Consider the following 18,690-nt stretch of genomic DNA (forward strand, 5'->3'; position numbering starts at 1 on the left):
TGTGAACTTTGACGCACTATGATTTGAGTTTAGGGTTGTTCTCTTTGCTACTGATATTCAAGTTGTTGCTGGCACTTAGTCTTCTCTTCAATTTTGTTTGTTGAATCTGCAAACTGGTGAGTATCTTGACTCTTGCAATTCTATCTTCTTTTGCTTGTGTTCAGTGCTCTGCATATTCATGTTGTTTGAATTTTGTGAAACAATATGACTTCGATATTGTGTTATTTTTCATTGGCGAATTACTTTGAAGCTATTATGCAGTTCTGAATCTCCTAGTGTCACAACCTGCCTAGATTTTTAAACTTCAATATATGCTCATTAGGTTCAGCTTGAATGATTTGTATATCTTTAAGTTTGCTCTGCTGTTCTGATCACTTATTGTTTATTGTGAGTTTTTTTTATGCCTTGTCTTGGATTCTCACACTAAAATTCTTAGGGAATCATCTCATACCCAGAACCTGCTTTAACGAACTTCTCCTGATAAATCCTTTATGTGAGCTCTACTTTTAACCTGCTTACATGAACCCCATTGTTGTCGCAATGTTTTAACCAAACATGTGGCTTTAAGAACTGTAATGTGGTGTTGGGAAAATCCTGCACTCTTTAGTATTGCCTAGGTTTCTAGTTGAATCACAATACACTTAGCTTTCTGTATTATGCAGGGTTGACTGGCTTAAGCTCTGAAATCTGTCTGCTCTACTTGACCTTAAGTTGACATGTCTTCCTACTATGATATCTTTGAACGTGGGAACCTTTGTGTTATACTCAGTGTCGCGTCCCTTTTTCTCGCAAAAGCGGGTTTCGACATGTGACAACTCTTTTAAAGGGTGTTTAAAAGAGAAAAGTTTCCACCTAACGATTTTTAAGGTGCGTTAGGTCACCTATTTGCAAAAAACTCTATTTTAACTAGTCCGTGTTACCAAATATGGGTAAGGGCTCAAATTACCTCAAAGAGACCGTTAGGCAGACACTCTTCGAGGTCCACAACTGTGGGTCCCGGCCGAAGTTTACACTATATGTATTATTGAATTATAATTAAGCTAACTGATCATATAATTGAAGGAAGACATGGAATTTAAAGGTTCTATTGTAATATAAACAAGTGTAAAGAAAATAGCACAATAATTAAGCTATATAAATAATCAGTACAAGTCTTTAGATGTTATAGGATACAACTGCACTAGTCTATATTTGATAATTAAGTATGAACAATAAACATACAAAAAGAAAGGGGGAGGGGGAGGGGGTCCTAAGTTTTTTAGCCTAAAGGATCACCCCGTGCAACATAAATAATACTCCGCAACTCCCTTAAGGTAGGGGTTGCTCATATTATTCAGCGGGCACAGACTATCATCTTCTGCTACCCGATTACTATGTTAAAGTTATTTACTTAAAGGCACTCTAATTCAATTCTAGGTCGCATCCTACGCGTGCACTACCCGTCCCATGCCTATGGTCCATGAGGTTTTGGACATGCTATTAGGTGGTTCTAGACTCTACTTAGGATGCTCAAAAGTGACAAAACTAGCGCACATTCAAAACATGTAGGACTTCACATAAATGCAAGAAAAGGCTCAAGTTAACCCCCGCACATAACAGCGAATGCACGCGGCAGATCAGGCAGTAGACAACTTCAGAGTTAAGAAACATTATAGTAGTTAAGTCCTATAGGCATGATTTCTAGACGATTCTTATTTCCAGCAGTGTACAGGTAACGTTACAACTTTGGGCTAACAGATTTGCAGATTAAAGGCATTACAAACCTATAGGCATGACATCTACATCGTTCGTGCAGCGAGGTAATAATGATATTCGAAAGCCCAAGATTAAAGACGCTGATCTTATAAGCATGCTGTCTAAGACGAGTAATAGCATCCTATAGGCAAGATTTCTAGCGATTGACAATCTAGATTGATCTTTATAATACTTTATCCCTATAGGCATATTTTCTAGGCAGGCAGTGTGATAAGAATAGCAACAACGACAGTTTAATTAATCAATTAAAGTCCTATAGACATGATATCTAGATGAATATCAATAGGAGCATGTCTTTATTACTTAACGCGATCATATAGGTATGATATCTAACACATAGTAATGGATCAAATTGAGCAAATGACCAATGGTGTTTGGATCCTATAGGCATACTATCTAATAGCATATAGAAATGGAGCATGTGAATGAGTGAAGCACTTAGATTCTTATAGGCATGTTTTCTAATAGTGTACAGGAATAGAACATGTTGAGCAAGTGAAGTGCTTGGGTTCCTATAAGCATGCTTTCTATCAGTGTACAGAAATAGAGCATGTCAAACGAGATAGCAAATAAAACATTTACACAATCTCTCTTTGTTGAGCGTATATGTCACGCCCCAAATTCGGGGAGCGCGACCGACGCTCAACCGAGAGAACCCGGTCGAGCAAGCCTGTTAGATTTTCTTCTACCCAAACTCACCCATGAATGAAGAAGAGATGTACTCCATTAATCAAACACTGAAAAGATCTTATTAACAACTTCCTTTTCATTCCCATTAGCAGCTTCATTCATAATTTTCAAAATATTACGAGTTTATAGAATTAATGAAAAATATGATTTTCAAATACCAACATTTCTAGTTCAATTCCCAATATCAACCACAACCTACAACCTGTCTACGAAACCTCTAAGTACAATAGAAGAATAATATAGAAATGCCGGCAACAAGGCCCTGACTATACCTCAAAATACAGTACATGAGAAATAAAAGATAAATGACCCCGAAATGAAGTGGGGCTCACCAAATCAGCTGAAAATAGTGTACTGCTATCATTGATCAATGTCGTCTGCTGTAGAACCACCTGCATCCATTAAAGATGCAGCGCCCCCGGCAAAAAAGACATTAGTACTGTCGAATAGCACTAGTATGTATAGCTAAAAGTCCTCTTTCAAAATAGAATGCCCATATAAGAAAAGGCAACACATAGAAACAACAATTCACAATCAACAATATCCAAATGTCCAGTTAAAACATAATAATTTTTAAAATACGAACTTCGTATAAAATTTTGGTTAGGAGATCATTAGCACTGATATACCATAGTCTTTGTTAGCTCAGAGTCCGGTCATGCCCGATCGGCTAGGCTATCTCCCCACGAATAATGTGGTTTGACATGTAATGTGAAAAGAATGTTATTACCAAGAGTAGTACTACCATGTGCGCAACATGGCGTCCGATCTCCACCCGATCAGTTAGGTCGCCTTCCCACATATGCCGTGTGGGTTGACTTTTTCAATCCACAATTTTGCCAGTTTCATCCCAATTAAGGAGAATAATATCACAATTTCTCCAATATTTCAATTTCATCCCAAATAAGAGGAATAATCACAATCCACCCCTACACCGGCACGTGTAGTTTCAGGTGTACATCTTTCACATTGTATAAATTCTCATTAATATTTCCAGTTACTCATAACAACAATATTTCCTTGGCTCATTTGGCCATTCACAAGATTCTTTATTCCAGGCACGGTGGCCTTATTTCATATTCCACACTTTTATCTCTTTCAATTTCATAGATCACCATCAAATATCAACATATAGAATATTTCAGCAATCATATACCTCAAATTTATTAGTAATGGAAACTTTAAATACAAAAGGTTTATTCCCAAATAATGGGGCATACCGACCAGCAATACAAGCACACGTCAAAATCATAAACAATCAATACACCATTGAATTGGGGATATAGTGTGTGGACAACGTGCCAAGAATTTAAGTTATGGTTGTGGCTAGTAGTGCATATGAAATGAGAGGATGCGATAAATAATATGAAATGAGCCTCGACTCAATTGTTTAAAAATAATTTCGAAAATAGAATTGCCTAAAAGCTTTTGTACTCAATTCATGCCCACAAGTGGCTTCTTTAACTAATTCTTTGCTTTATAAATATATCCAGCGTACTTCGAGTTCTTACATACTCAGGTGTTGAAATTGTATATTGTCATTTCTGGGAAAGAGTATTGCAAGAAATTATTTCATTTTCAAGCATCTTTATAGATTATCAGCAACAAGATATTTTCAATCAAGACTTTAGGTACACATGTGAGCAATTTAGAGCCTTAAACATATCAAGTTTTTCCCACATAATTTTTCATACTAGCTTTCATTTGAAATACGATTCAAAGCTATAACATTTTAATACGCAACCCATACTTTAAAACTGACGGGAACATTATGGAATTCGATTCTAAGAGAGAAAGTTTAGCCAACATACCTCAATTGAGCTTCCTTACACTCTAAAATATTCCGAAAATCTTAGCAACTTCAATCTATTTTGAAAATGTAACAAATTGAATCAAAATTAGGAGGATGGTCATGGTTCTAGCTCATTTGACCATTTTATCAAACACTAGGTGTGCATTAAAGTTTCAAGGTTCTTTTATGGTGGGTTCCATCATCCCAAATCCATTATCTACCATTCTTATCTCAACAATCTTTTTACACCCTTTGATAACACATGCATGCATGATGGACAACTCTCATGCCCAAAAATTATCTTACTAATTGCCCAATTCTAGACAAAATTCGAAATTAAGGGTTAGGGTGTAGAATCTTACCTTTAGGATGAAGACCTTGTGGGTTTTCCTTGTCAATCTTCCAAGATTTGAGCAAGACTTGATGAATAATTAGCCTAGGGTTTCCTCTCTCTCTAAAACACTCTCACTTCTCTCTAAAACATCAGATTTTTAGCTCAAAAATGGTCCTTTGTGTGTATTTAACAAAGTAGGGTCGGGTTATAAAAACCCAAACATGAAGCTCTAGAACAAGATATACGGTCGCATATGCGATCGCATAATGATTTTGCAGTCCGCAGAATAGGCCGCATAAGTGGCCTCCAAAACTGTGCATGACTGACTCAGTCTGCGGTCATTATGCAGCCCGCAGACCTGTTCTGCGGTCGCATAATGCACCGCAGAATTTGGTCTGCGGTCGCATAATGTGCCGCAAACCTGATCCCCAACTTGCCCATTCCTGTCTCACTCTGCGGCCATTATGCGGTCCGTAGAGTGATTCTGCGACCGCATAGTAGGCCGCAGAAATGCATTTTTCTGCCCAATTATTTTTCTTTACTCCTTAGTGCATGGTTCAACCTAAAAAGTCCGAGCCAAGGAAATATACTAGCTTTAGCTGAAATCCTCAAACACGTATACCTACTTCGGCACCACGAAACCTTGAATTAATTTACGAAATTTTACGGGGCTTTACACTTAAATACTATGAAATTTTCTGGGGTGTTACAGTATATAAATGAAATAACGCCCAAAATCAAATATTTGATTCATTCCAGTCCAATCTCGGAAGTGATACTTGCCAAACTTAGGCAAGTGCCTAAGTAACACCATAAACGGATGACCAATAATGAGAGAAGATTAATAAGGTAAGTATATCATAGGTAGATTTCATTTCTGGGTTGGAATCGGAGAGGAACTAAGCAGCGGCGGCTAGGGTTTCTCAGAGAAGAAGAGAGGTTGAAAGGATTTGAGGGCGACTGTCTCAGAGGAATTGCACATTAGAGTTGGGTACGGAGATATAAGGAAAGAAGAGAGAGGATTGTGAGCCGTTAATCTTGAGAGATCAACGACTGTGATTTTAAAGAGAGAGATGGGGCGGGTCAGTCAAGTCCCGAGCGGGTTTATTAAAGGGTTGTTTGGTTTTGGGCTGGTAAATGGTGAGCTGGGGTGGGCCAAGTATTTTGGGCCATATTTGGTCCGAAATTAGCCCTGTTTTGGGCTATAAAATTAAATATTCAAAATTTGTTTAAAATAATTTATAAAAATAATTTAGCAGGATTCATGAACACATGGACATTTCATAAGCAAAAAAGTTGCAGATTTGATTAAGCAAGGATAAACAATACAAATAATGTAGTTATGTATAAAATATAGGCTATTATTGTAAAATTATATAAATTACTCAAAAATACAAATGTAATTATATAAAATGAAGTAAAAATATTATAAAGCATATATGTGGGTGTAAATAATAAATTTGGATGCTTAAGTCATCACAAAAATAATTTGAAGGAGTAATTAATAAATATTTGAATAATTTAAATGCAAAAAAATCAATTTTAAAGCCTTAAAAATTATGAACAATTATAAAAAATACTTATATGACTCTTGTAAATTGGTGATGATACAAAACAGATATTTTTAAAGTATATTTGATATTTATAAAAATATGAAGGCAAAATTGGGTATCGACAACTACCCCTCTTTACCCGGGAATGATGAAAGAGTTATCGGGTAAAGAAATGGATGACTAATTTTGTCCGGACTGAGTGAGGATGATGTGTTTTTGAAAACATAGGGGCCGAACGCTGGTTCCTGAGTTGCCTACATATCCCTAGTGTTACGGGAATCAGGTCATGTGTAGTTCTGGATCCAACGACGAATGAAACCGATGAAGTTATTATAAGAATGGTTATATGTTTCAAGGAAAGATCTTTTTCATAGGATGGTGTCACGGGTAACGGATAATTTCAGGCGGAGCTATGAGTGCAGATTTGAACTTTATGGCTATTTGAGGTAAATGTTTGAACGGTTACAGGACAAAGAGTAAACAATTGCTGATTTTCGGCTACATTTGAGATGATCGAAGGATATGAACGTTGTGAACAAAAACCGGAGAGAGAATTGCTTTTGTTTATAGGACGGCTACCTCTTGAGTTACCTGCAAAACATAAAACACGATGCATGCGAATATATACATGGTTATTGCAAAAATTTAAACATAATGCAAATTCCCTTCGGATTATGAGAGTTGTCTTTAGACGATAAGGATGATGTCCTTAGACCATGACATCCTGGGTAATGAAGCGTATGATAAGGGATTCGCATGCCATAAATGATGTCCTCGGGCCATGAGGATGGTGCCTCTAGACTATGAAGCCTTTGAATAATGATGTGCAGTTTTGAGAGATCCACATGCCATGGCATGATGTCTTCGGGCTATGAGGATGAATCAGCCTTCAGACTATGACGCCTTTAGACAATGTGGAAATGTTTTAACCCATGAAATGCAAAGATGTGAAGATATGGATCGTTTGATAGCGGGAACAACTGATGCTTAGTTGTATGTGATGAGGGTGATGTTTAGCCCTATACAGAGGAAGGCAGCGTTTAGCCTTATGGAATAATGGAGGCAGAGCTTAGCCTCGCATAATGTAATGGAGACAATGCTTAGTCTCATGAAAGGGAAGGCGGTGCTTAGCCTTTATGCAATAATGGAGGCAATGCTTAGCCTCGTGTAATGCGATTTTGAGACAGTGCTTAGTCTCATGCAACGGAAGGCAGTGTTTAGCCATATGTGATATGATTGAGATAGTGTTTAGTCTCATGCAAAGGAAGGCATTGCTTAGCTTTTTGTAATAATGGAGGCAGTGCTTAGCCTCATGCAATGCGATGGATACAGTGCTTAGTCTCATGCAACAGAAGGCAGTGTTTAGCCTTATATGCAATGTGATGGAGACAGTGTTTAGTCTCATGCAAAGGAAGGCAGTGTTTAGTCTCATGCAAAGGAAGGCAGTGTTTAGTCTCATGCAAAGGAAGGCAGTGTTTAGCCTTATGCAATAAGAGCAATGATTAAATGTAAGAGGGAAGAGCGGGCCTTAGCTTGATGCATTTTTGCTTGGCGATTTATGTCGGTGATAAGATAGTGACCTTATTATATGTAAATATCTGCGGACGTGCTTGTTATGTTCATTGTGCCTGCGACCAAAGAAAAAACGTGATTTCGGGGGGAGGTTGGTTCGTGCCTTTGATTCTTCATTTCGTCTTTGCTCCTTGTCTCGACGCCTTGTTGGAGTCACCCTAGGTAACGTCTGGTTACTACGGAAAATGAAATTTTTGAAAAATATGCATTTGTGATAAATTATTCATAAGAAACTGCAGTAGTTCAAATTATGTGATGATGCATAAAACAAATAATTTTGTCGAATCGGAGACTGTGACACGCTTTGAGACATTGCAACTTCCTCAACTCAGAATTTTGAGGATCCTCCTCAAACTTCTACCCCAGTTTAAATAAATACTTTAGGCAATGTACTTCTTGGCGATCCTTGACATAATGAGATTGACAAACTCGAAATCTTGCCCCAGTTTCTGACCATTGAGGGGAATGAAGATTTTATTATGATGTGACCGAACCCACAGGGCTGCCTACATATCCTCTCTTAAACGAGAATCAGGTCAAGCGTAGTTCAGATTACATCAAATAGAAGGTGCAAACATAATCTTAAACGTAATGTCTCTTGACTGCGTCTGAATTAATAGGTTTTGGCCATATTTATCCATCCATCTCTGCGAGTATAAGCGCTCCTTATGTCAGTACTCGATGAACCATGTAAGGGCCTTGCCAGTTAAGCGAGAATTTCCCTTTTGCTTCGTACTGATGCGGGAAGATCCATTTCAACACCAATTGCCTCGATCTAACCTTTTTGTTGAAAGCCCTAGCCATTCTATTCTTGTAGAGTTGACCGTGACACACTGCGTTTATCCTCTTACCGTCAATGAGAGATGGGGCGGGTCAGTCGGGTCCCGACCAGGTTTATGAAAGGGTTGTTTGGTTTTGGGCTGGTAAAGGGTGAGCTGGGGTGGGCCAAATGTTTTGGGCCATTTTGCTCCGAAATTAGCCTTGTCTTGGGCTATAAAATTAAATATACGAAATTTGTTAAAAGTAATTTATAAAACTAATTAATAAATAAGAGAAATATTAATTATGCAGTAAAATAATTGAAAATAATAGCTTAGTATTATAAAAATATTTTAAAAAATGCTATTTTAGTATAAACAATGCAAATAATGTAGTTATGTATAGAATATAGGTTATTATTGCAAAATTGTATACCTAACTCAAAAATACAAATGTAATTAAATAGTAAATTTGGAAGATTAAGTCATCACAAAAATAATTTGAAGGAGTAATTAATAAATATTTGAATAATTTAAATGCAAGAAAATCAATTTAAAGCCTTAAAAATTATGAAAAATTATAGAAAATACTTATATGACTCTTGTAAATTGGTGATGATGCAAAAATGATAGTTTGAAAGTATATTTAATATTTATAAAAATATGAAGGCAAAATTGGGTATCAACAATTGAGATTCTTATTGGCTCCTATAGATCATGTTTATCTGCTTCGATTAATTTTGAACGATGCTCTACCCTAGAATCACTCTGGAAAGCTTAATATGTGCATCTTGTATGTGTTTGGTAACGGCCCGGTCCCATAGGAGTGTGATATATGATACTACCGAGGTGAATGGCCCGATCCAATAAAAGTATGTTACATGATACTGCCGAGACAATTGGCCCGATCTCATAAGAGTGTGTTACATGATACTGTCAAGGTGGACGACCCGATCCCATAAGAGTATGGTACAATATCCTGCCGATGCGAATTGCCCGATCCCATAAGAGTGTGGTACAATATCCTACCGAGGCAATCGGCCCGATCCCATTAGAATATGAAGCTTTTATGACTCTTTGACCCCACTCACGAATACACGTGTGAGTTATGAGATTCAAGAAAACTTTCCGATGGATACACACAACGCGCAAGAAATCAGTAAGGGAAGTACAATTTCTACGGCTGAACAAGTAGCTCGTCAAGTATCTAAATTAGCGAGTCCATTACTTTACACGAGTCTAGTCTCAGGACATAATGCGAATTAAAGCAATTGAACAGGCAAGAATAACGCAAAAAATACAATTAAAGCATGTCGTGAGTCTAAGTCTACCCGGACATAATCAAGAATTCTAGCATACACACGGACACTCGTCACCTCATACATACGTGGCTCCCACAACATATAGCACATAACAAATATAACACTTACGGGGGTAATTTTCTCCTCACAAGGTTAGACAGGAGACTTACCTCGCTCCGAAAACTGATGCCTATCGACCCGGAACTAGTCAAACAACGTGAAAACTAATAAAAACATACTCCAACACTCATAATTAATAAATTTATAACAAATTCCCAACTCCGCTCGAAAAGTCAACAAAGTCAACCCTCGGGCCCACGTACCCGGATTCTGAAATTTTTGTAAATAAATTTTACCCGTAACCTCACGAGTCCATACATGCATTTTGTTTAAAAGTCCAAGTTCAAATCGACTCTCAGCACTAAAATTCTCATTTCTCAAAACATAGCTAAAGTTTCTTAAATTTTCACCTTGATTCTCCTAATTTTGATGTTAAATCCCATGTATAATTATGTAAAATAGTTGGAAATTGAACAAAATCACTTACCCAAAATATTGTAGATGAAAATCCCTCTTCAAAATCGCCCCCTACCGAGCCTAGGGTTCCAAAATTGAGAGAATATCTTCAAAATACCGTCTCCCAGCCCCTTTACTAGGTGCAGATTTCGCATTTGCGACACAGGGTTTGCATTTGCGAACCCTAGCAATTGCGGAGAAGTGTTCAAAATTGTAAACCAAGGCAAAATCTACAGGCTTCGCAATTGCGAACAAATGTTTGCAATTGCGAAACAAGGAAAAAATCTACAATCTTCGCAATTGCGAAGGGAATTTCACAATTGTGATACCTGAGCACCAGCAACACTAGCAATCTTTCTTGATACGGAAATGGGCATAACTCTCTCATATGACATCGGAATTCGATGATTCTTGTTGCTTTGACTCCGTAATTACGATACAGATCTAATGGTTCAATCAAATCACAAATCAAAGGTCGTTTTCACAATATAGTATCCTTTATACCCAAGAAAACGATGCCGAAACATCAAATAAGAGCGCGACACAACTCAAACATATTTGAAACACACCTAAGCCCCCGAAACCCTGTCCAATCACACAAACCAGTTTAAAAACATAACACAAACTCGCTCGCGCGATCAGAACACATAAATAACCAGTAGAATCATGAATCTGATGCCAAAACGCATGAAAATCGCAACAAACTTCAAGAATTTCTAGAATTGCAACCAAGCGTTTGAACCACATCAAATCAACTCCAAATGACACCAAATTTTGCAGACAAGTTCCAAATGATGAAACAGACCTATTCCACGTCCCGAAACTAAAATCTGAGCCCTATAGCCTTAAAGTCAAACCATGGTCAAACGTAGGAAAATTCCAAACCTTTAAATGCCAACTTTCCACAATAAGTGCCGAAATAATCCCGGACCACCCGATACTCAACCCGAACATACGCCCAAGTCCGAAATCATCATACGAACCTATTGGAACCTCTAAATCCCGATTCCGAGATCGTTCACTCCAAAAGTCAAATCTTGGTCAACTCTTCTAACTTAAAAGCTTTCGAGTTGAGAATTATTCTTCCAATCAACCCCGAACTTCCCGAAAATCGAAACCGACCACATGTACAAGTCATATTACATGAAGTGAAGTTGTAAAGGCTTCAAATAATCGAACGACGTGCTAGAGCTCAAAATGACCGGTCGGGTCATTATATTCTCCCCCACTTAAACATGTGTTAGTCCTCGAACGTGCCAAGAATCGCTCCGGAATTATCCCAAACCACTGTTTTGCACCTCGTGCACCTACCCGTGCCACCATGACCGATGTGAGCACATTAGCTCTAGCCGGACTGAGGATCCTTCCTTTTCCTTGGCCCACAAACCTTAGAACCAAATTCCACCATCCGGAATTCTCTACGAGACCTAATTCTAACATACAAACATCGTATCAATCTCAACCCACTGTACCAAATATAATTGTGCACCCATGCTGAAACCACACAATGCTCTGCATAATTCATATACCCGTAATAACATCCTTGAACCACAATAGCTATAAATTCATGAAGCAGATGCCCGTAATATACCTCATAACGGATATAATGAATAACAAGGCACACAAAATAAATGTAAGGAACCGTACTCAACATCTCACTATTGCGGCGCACAACCCGATCCACACATGACAATCAATAAGGAAATACCCACCATGCCATAATGCTCGTACCCACGAAACACACGTATATCAACAACAAGTATGCCATGTGCATAACATTACTCTATCTACAAGGTCCCAAGCACGACTAAGGTGCAATAAATGTCCTGTATCTCGAGAGACATATTGCTTATATAACATCACAAGCTACACGGGATCACAACCCACATGGCATAATAGATTATCACATAGAATAACTGACGACACGGAAAACATTCAATGCTTGAAGACTCATCCATAAGCAATGCTGTGCTAAATGATCACATACGACCTAATGTAGAGCATTCACATTATATCTATAACGGACCTCAAGCCGATTCCGATCATCCCATATTGGGCTAATAACCTTTCAAGGATCCATAATGACCCTATTCATGACACATACGAGCAGTTGTCAAATCCGGAACGAATTTCAATAGTCCACAACCAAAGGAATAGAGCGCCTCTCAGTCATAAACTCTCCCATTGGCGACAATACAAAAATCTCCATACCTGATTTAAATCTCTAATAATCGAATGACTAACACGTCACACTTATACGATCTTCTCGTATGATATACCCCCACAACCTTCCGCACCAGGTAGTAAAATCTAAACATTAATGGCCATTGACCATGTATTTCTATAGTGCTAGCCAAGCATCCACATTTTCAATACCCAACACTTTTCCACCAAAGCAGGCCATCCTCAGGCTGCCCGAAAATAGTGCTAGCATACACTGAACATCTGAAATACTCCCTCGCTCCTCTGTGCTTGTGACATTCTTATCAAAACTGAACTGCAACCTTGATCCTCAACTTCCAATTACCATACCGCTCACTGCACCTATCATGCCGCTATGCAAGAGTCCAATGATTTCATCATAAACCCTGAACCACCAGTAGAATAAACACTTCATAGGCTAGAACCCCTCTCACTCCACTTGTTTCAGAAGAGCAATAATTGCAACACGCAACCGAATTCCCATAACCACAGAAGATGCAAACCTCAGGTCGTAGTCTAAACTGCCATAACTCTTCCGGGATCCATTTACACATCACATAATCATCAGAATCAAATACCTCCAAATGAATCAAATCATGGAGGCCGTCAAGCCCGCATGTACAACTACAAATCACCTGTATAGTCTTACCACATCGAAGGAACCGACCCTTTTCCCTAACCATGCTGATTCAACCCACTACTAATTGACTCAACTTCTTCCAATTTACTCTTGACTTGCCTTTGAAATAATAATTTCATTCAAACACATAACGGACCTCAAACAACACTCATCCTGAGTGACCCAAATCACAAGACTACCTCGTCTCCATACCCATGAGCCATCGCATACCCTCCTCATGCACTCAATAGTATTTCCAATTGATACACCCGTTTTGAAAGACCTCCTGCGAATCCGAAGTTGTTTCATCCATCTCTCGAACATCGCACCGCAGACCCAGTGACATTCATGGAAATAATCCAAGTCTCTTTCATACCTCGCTGCAAAACTAATTCCTTAGCCACACGACGAACTTGAAAATCCTTAGACACCATACTTTACTTCTTGAACCCACTAAAACCATTGTCAAGAGTCACCCACTCTGACCTGGTCCCGAGTACATAACCAAAAATTGGTGCTCTGTTAGCACATCAACACTTCCAAAGAAGCAACTTGATGAAATCTTTTCCTTGTACATCACATCCACCAGAAGCATAAACCCCGAGTCATCCCAATACCTGTACATGAATCGATAAGGTGAGATGTAGCACACATTCCTCAATTCCTTTGTCTGAATTACTCCTGATGTTTTATTTTCTTAGTCATAATTAATCTACCAATGCACTGACAACCAGAAACTGCATAGGCACATAACCACGTGACCCAATCGTAAACGGTAGGCTCCCCCACTTAGCTTTACACTACAATCACATAGATCCAGACCCCACTACAACTTCTTCTTCTCAGTTACCATGATCCCACACCGTTACTCGGCCAGCTTCTCATGAGCTCTTGTTGCACCAACCATACACATCCTGAATTATCAACCACCATCGCACGCTCAACCTCCTAGGGGTCATACCATCTTCTTCAAGCGACTCGAGCTCACATCGCAATACATGCATCCCATGTTGGGTAGAAAGTAGAACTCTTCATAAGAACCTCATCAAAACCACGCAATAGCTAATCTGCTCATAGGAGATAGCCTACCTGTGTAACCTCATATTGACCTCCTCCAACGTCATTGTTATAGTTACATCCATCCTGAAATCAATTAATCTCCTTGGGTCCACACTGATCCACTGGCCGTAGAATCCTTTCATTCTTTAACACCACCCGAAGGCCCCCATAGTAGGCTTGAAACTCGATGTCGTATTGCATCCAAATTAATGATCAAGTACTCACATTTTCCTATATCCCAATCAAGACCTTCTCGTTACATTCAAAATTCCTAAGAACAGAGACCACCTTAGGGATCATCTCCCTCGAACCATCAACACTGGAGATGCCGATTCGATCTTGAAGCCGCAACACACAACCATCTCTGATAACTTCTTCTTAAGCACCATCTCACACCACCATGCCTAGAGGCAAACAAATGAAGACCAACATGCCAATGAGCCTCAATGCATTCAATCAAGGATGGCGACACCACTATATTAAAGAGAATTCCACCAAATTCGGAAATATCAAATCTCGTCCGTAGGTAATACCAACACTGGGCTGAAATAACAGAATACTCCTCCACAAGGCGACGATAATGGCCTGCCTGCATTCGCAGGGAAAAGCATCCTGCACCGCATCTGTAGCATCTTCACAACTCGTCGGTGCTCAATGACAATAAATGCCCGATGTCTCCTATGAATGAGTAGGAAATCACCGAAAGCACAAGCTTGAATGAAATCAAGTCGCACGATGAGGAATCAAGGAAGGGAACTTCTCCTAACAACAATGTAGTCTCTTGAAGATAAGTACAGACGTCTCCATACTGATCCGCAAGACTCTATTAGACTTGCTCATGACTCGTGAGACCTAAGTGAACCTAGTGCTATGATACCAAGCTGTCAAGACCCAAAACCCACTATAGGTCGTGATGGCGCCCAACGTCGCCGTTAGGAAACCCAACGGTGAACTACCAACTTAATTATTTATTTTATTATTTTTGAAATTATGAATCTTATTAGATAGAGAGATTGATGCGTCAAAAATCGTAGATACATATGATTTAAGTAAAATATAAGGTAAAAGTGTCTCAATGGTAAGCAAAATCATAAACAAATTCTAGAACACCCCAAAACCCGATGTCACAAGTGCATGAGCATCTCCTAGGAAGTACAATAATAATACCCCATCTATCTGGAATACAAGATAGACAGGATAATGTAAATAATTATGATGGAGATTCTGCATGATGAGGATCGTAATATGGGATGCAACTCACCGTAAAGTCTCCGTAATAGCTGCGCCTTTGCGCCCAAAAGACCACCAGAAATATATACCTGCACAATAAGTGCATAAGTGTAGCATGAGTACGTAAATCAACATGTACCCAGTAAGTATCTAGCCTAACCCCGAAGAAGTAGTGACGAGAGAGCGACATTAACACTTACTAGTGGTCCAATAAATCAAGTATAGTAGAAAGTAAACAAGTATGAAGCATGGTAATTAAACAGTGAAAACAAATATAGGTACATGATACAATCCTCATTTGAATAGTAAACACAAGTCCTCAAATATCGGTTACCTCATCAAATGGAGTATATAATATGGCCCCCACCAGATAGGTCATTACAACTCAAGTTAGGAAAACTCATGGATACACTGGCTTCTTGTCAAATATTACGCATGATTCTGCCGAGGCGAACGACCCGATCCCATAAGAGTATTTCATGAAGTTATCGAGGCGAACGACCCGATCCCATAGGAGTGTGATACATGATACTGCCGAGGCGAACGACCCGATCCCATAAGAGTGTGTTACATGATACTGTTGAGGTGAACAGCCTGATCCCATAAGGGTATGTTAAATGATACTGCCGAGGTGAACGACCCGATCCCATAAGAGTGTGTTACATGATACTGCCGAGGCAAATGGACCGATCCCATAAGAGTGTGGTATAATATCCTGCCGAGACGAATGACCCGATCCCATAAGAGTGTGGTACAATATCCTGTCGAGGCGATCGGCCAAAATCCCATAAGAGTATATCATGAAATTGCCGAGGCGAACGACTAGATCCTATTAGAATATGAAACTTTAACGGGTCTTTGGCCCCACTCACGAATATACGTGTGAGTTATGAGATTCAATAAAACTTTCCGATGGATACACACAACGCGAAAGAAATCAGTAAGGGAAGTATTATTTCTATGGCTGAACAAGTAGCTCGTCAAGTATCTAAAATAGCGAGTCCATTACTTTATGCGAGTCTAGTCTCAGGTCATAATGCGAATTAAAGCAATTGAACAGGCAAAAATAACGCAAATAATACAATTAAAGCATGGCGTGAGTCTAAGTCTACCTGGACGTAATCAGGAATTCTAGCATACGCACGGACACTCGTCACTTCATACGTGCGTGGCTCCTACAACATGTAGCACATAACTAATATATCACCTACGGGGTAATTTCCCCCTCGCAAAGTTAGACAGGAGACTTACCTCACTCCGAAGTTCCATAACCGGCTCCAACACCTCTCTAACACCTCAAATCGATGCACATCGACCCGGAACTAGTCAAACAACGTGTGATCAAAACACCAAAATAACCTCTAGAATCAAGAATCAGATGCCAAAACGCATGAAAATCGCAATGAACTTCAAGAATTTCTTGAATTGTAACCAAGCGTCCGAACCACATCAAATCAACTCCAAATGACACCAAATTTTGCACACAAGTTCAAAATGACGAAACAGACCTATTCCAAGTCCCAAAATAAAAATCTAAGCCCGATAACCTTAAAGTCAAACCATGGTCAGACTTAGGAAAATTCTAAACCTTTAAATGCTAACTTTCCACAATAAGCGTTGAAATATTCCCGGACCACTCGATAGTCAAGCCGAACATACTCCCAAGTCCAAAATCATCATACGAACCTATTGGAACCTCCAAATCCTAATTCTGAGATCGTTTACTCAAAAGTCAAATCTTGGTCTACTTTTCCAACTTAAAGCTTTCTAATTAAGAATTATTCTTCCAATCAACCCGAACTTACCGAAAAGAAAAACCGACCTCACGTACAAGTCATAATACATGAAGTGAAGCTACGCAAGGCCTCAAACTATCGAACGATATGCTAGAGCTCAAAATGACCGATCGGGTCATTACAGTAATAATTTGCAAACAAACAATTGGGGAGATAGTGAAATGGGGGAAGCGAGTAAATTTAAATTCCGCCTAAATGGGTAGAAAACCTGTCCATAGGATTTATTTACTTTGCCTGCTATTTGTTTGACGTGCTTTAATTCTACACACTATAGGAAATCACACACTTCAGGTAACTTGTCTAATACCCGTACACTATCCAAAAGCATGTTGGTTAGAGTAATTGCTTTACCTGCTTCCATGTCTACTTCATGCGTTATTAGACAGCATGCCTATAGGAATCGAATAACAACTTGTTTAGTTGTGTAATTGCAATATGATTACTAGATAGATGCCTATAGGATGCAATAATACATGACTTTGCTAATTCTCATCTAGATACCATGTCTATAGGGCTTTAACTAATTAATCAATCGACTGCTTCTGTTGCTCTTATTATACTGCCCGCCTAAATAACATGTTTATAGGGATATGCATGATGAATCTGTGTTTAAATACCAACTATTAGTGAACCTGCCTATAGGGTACTGCTACTCGCTTAAAAAGCATGCCTATAAAATCAAGCGCTGGGAATTTTGAGCTATCAAATGGTTTTACTACCCCATTGTGCAAACAACTTAGAGATTATGTCTATAGGTTTTACAATACCTGTGATCTGCAAATTCGATAGTGTGAAGCGGTAGCCCTATCTGTAGGTCGCTTAAAACTAGAATCACATAAAAGCCATGTCTATAGGACTTAACGACTCTAATACGCCTTAATTCTAAAACTGTCTACTACCTAATGCAAAATTTGCTGCGTGCTTTTGTTGCTTATGTATGGAGGCTAACTTCATCCATTTATTATCTTTATGTATAGTCCTATATGTTTTGAATGTGCGCCTAGTTTTATCATTTTCTAGCACCCTAAGTAAAGTCTAGAGCCACTCAAATAGTAGGTCCAAAGCCTCCTGGATCATAGGCATGGGACGGGTAGTGCACACATAGGACACGATTTAGACTTGAATTAAAGTGTTTTAGGTAAACAAATTTAACATAGTAATTGGGTAGCAGGAGATGATAGTCTGCGCCCGCTGAATAATATGAGCAACTCCCTACCCAAAGGGAGTTGTAAAGTATTATTTATGTTGCACGGGGTGATCCTTTAGGCTAAAAAACTTAGGACCCTGTAACGACCCGGCCGGTCGTTTCGAGAGTTGTAACCCTATTTTCCCCATTCCTACTTCTTTTTGTGTTATTCAACTATATTATGTTATATCGGGTTAGTTGGTTTGAGTCCGGAAGGAACTCGGAGTGAAATGAGACACTTAGTCTCATAATTGAAAATTTTAAGTTAGAAAAGTGGACCGGATATGGACCTGTATGTAAACGACCTCGGATTTGAATTTTGATGAT

Source organism: Nicotiana tabacum, chromosome 24 (assembly GCF_000715075.1).
Source record: "Nicotiana tabacum cultivar K326 chromosome 24, ASM71507v2, whole genome shotgun sequence".
Lineage (NCBI taxonomy): Eukaryota > Viridiplantae > Streptophyta > Magnoliopsida > Solanales > Solanaceae > Nicotiana > Nicotiana tabacum.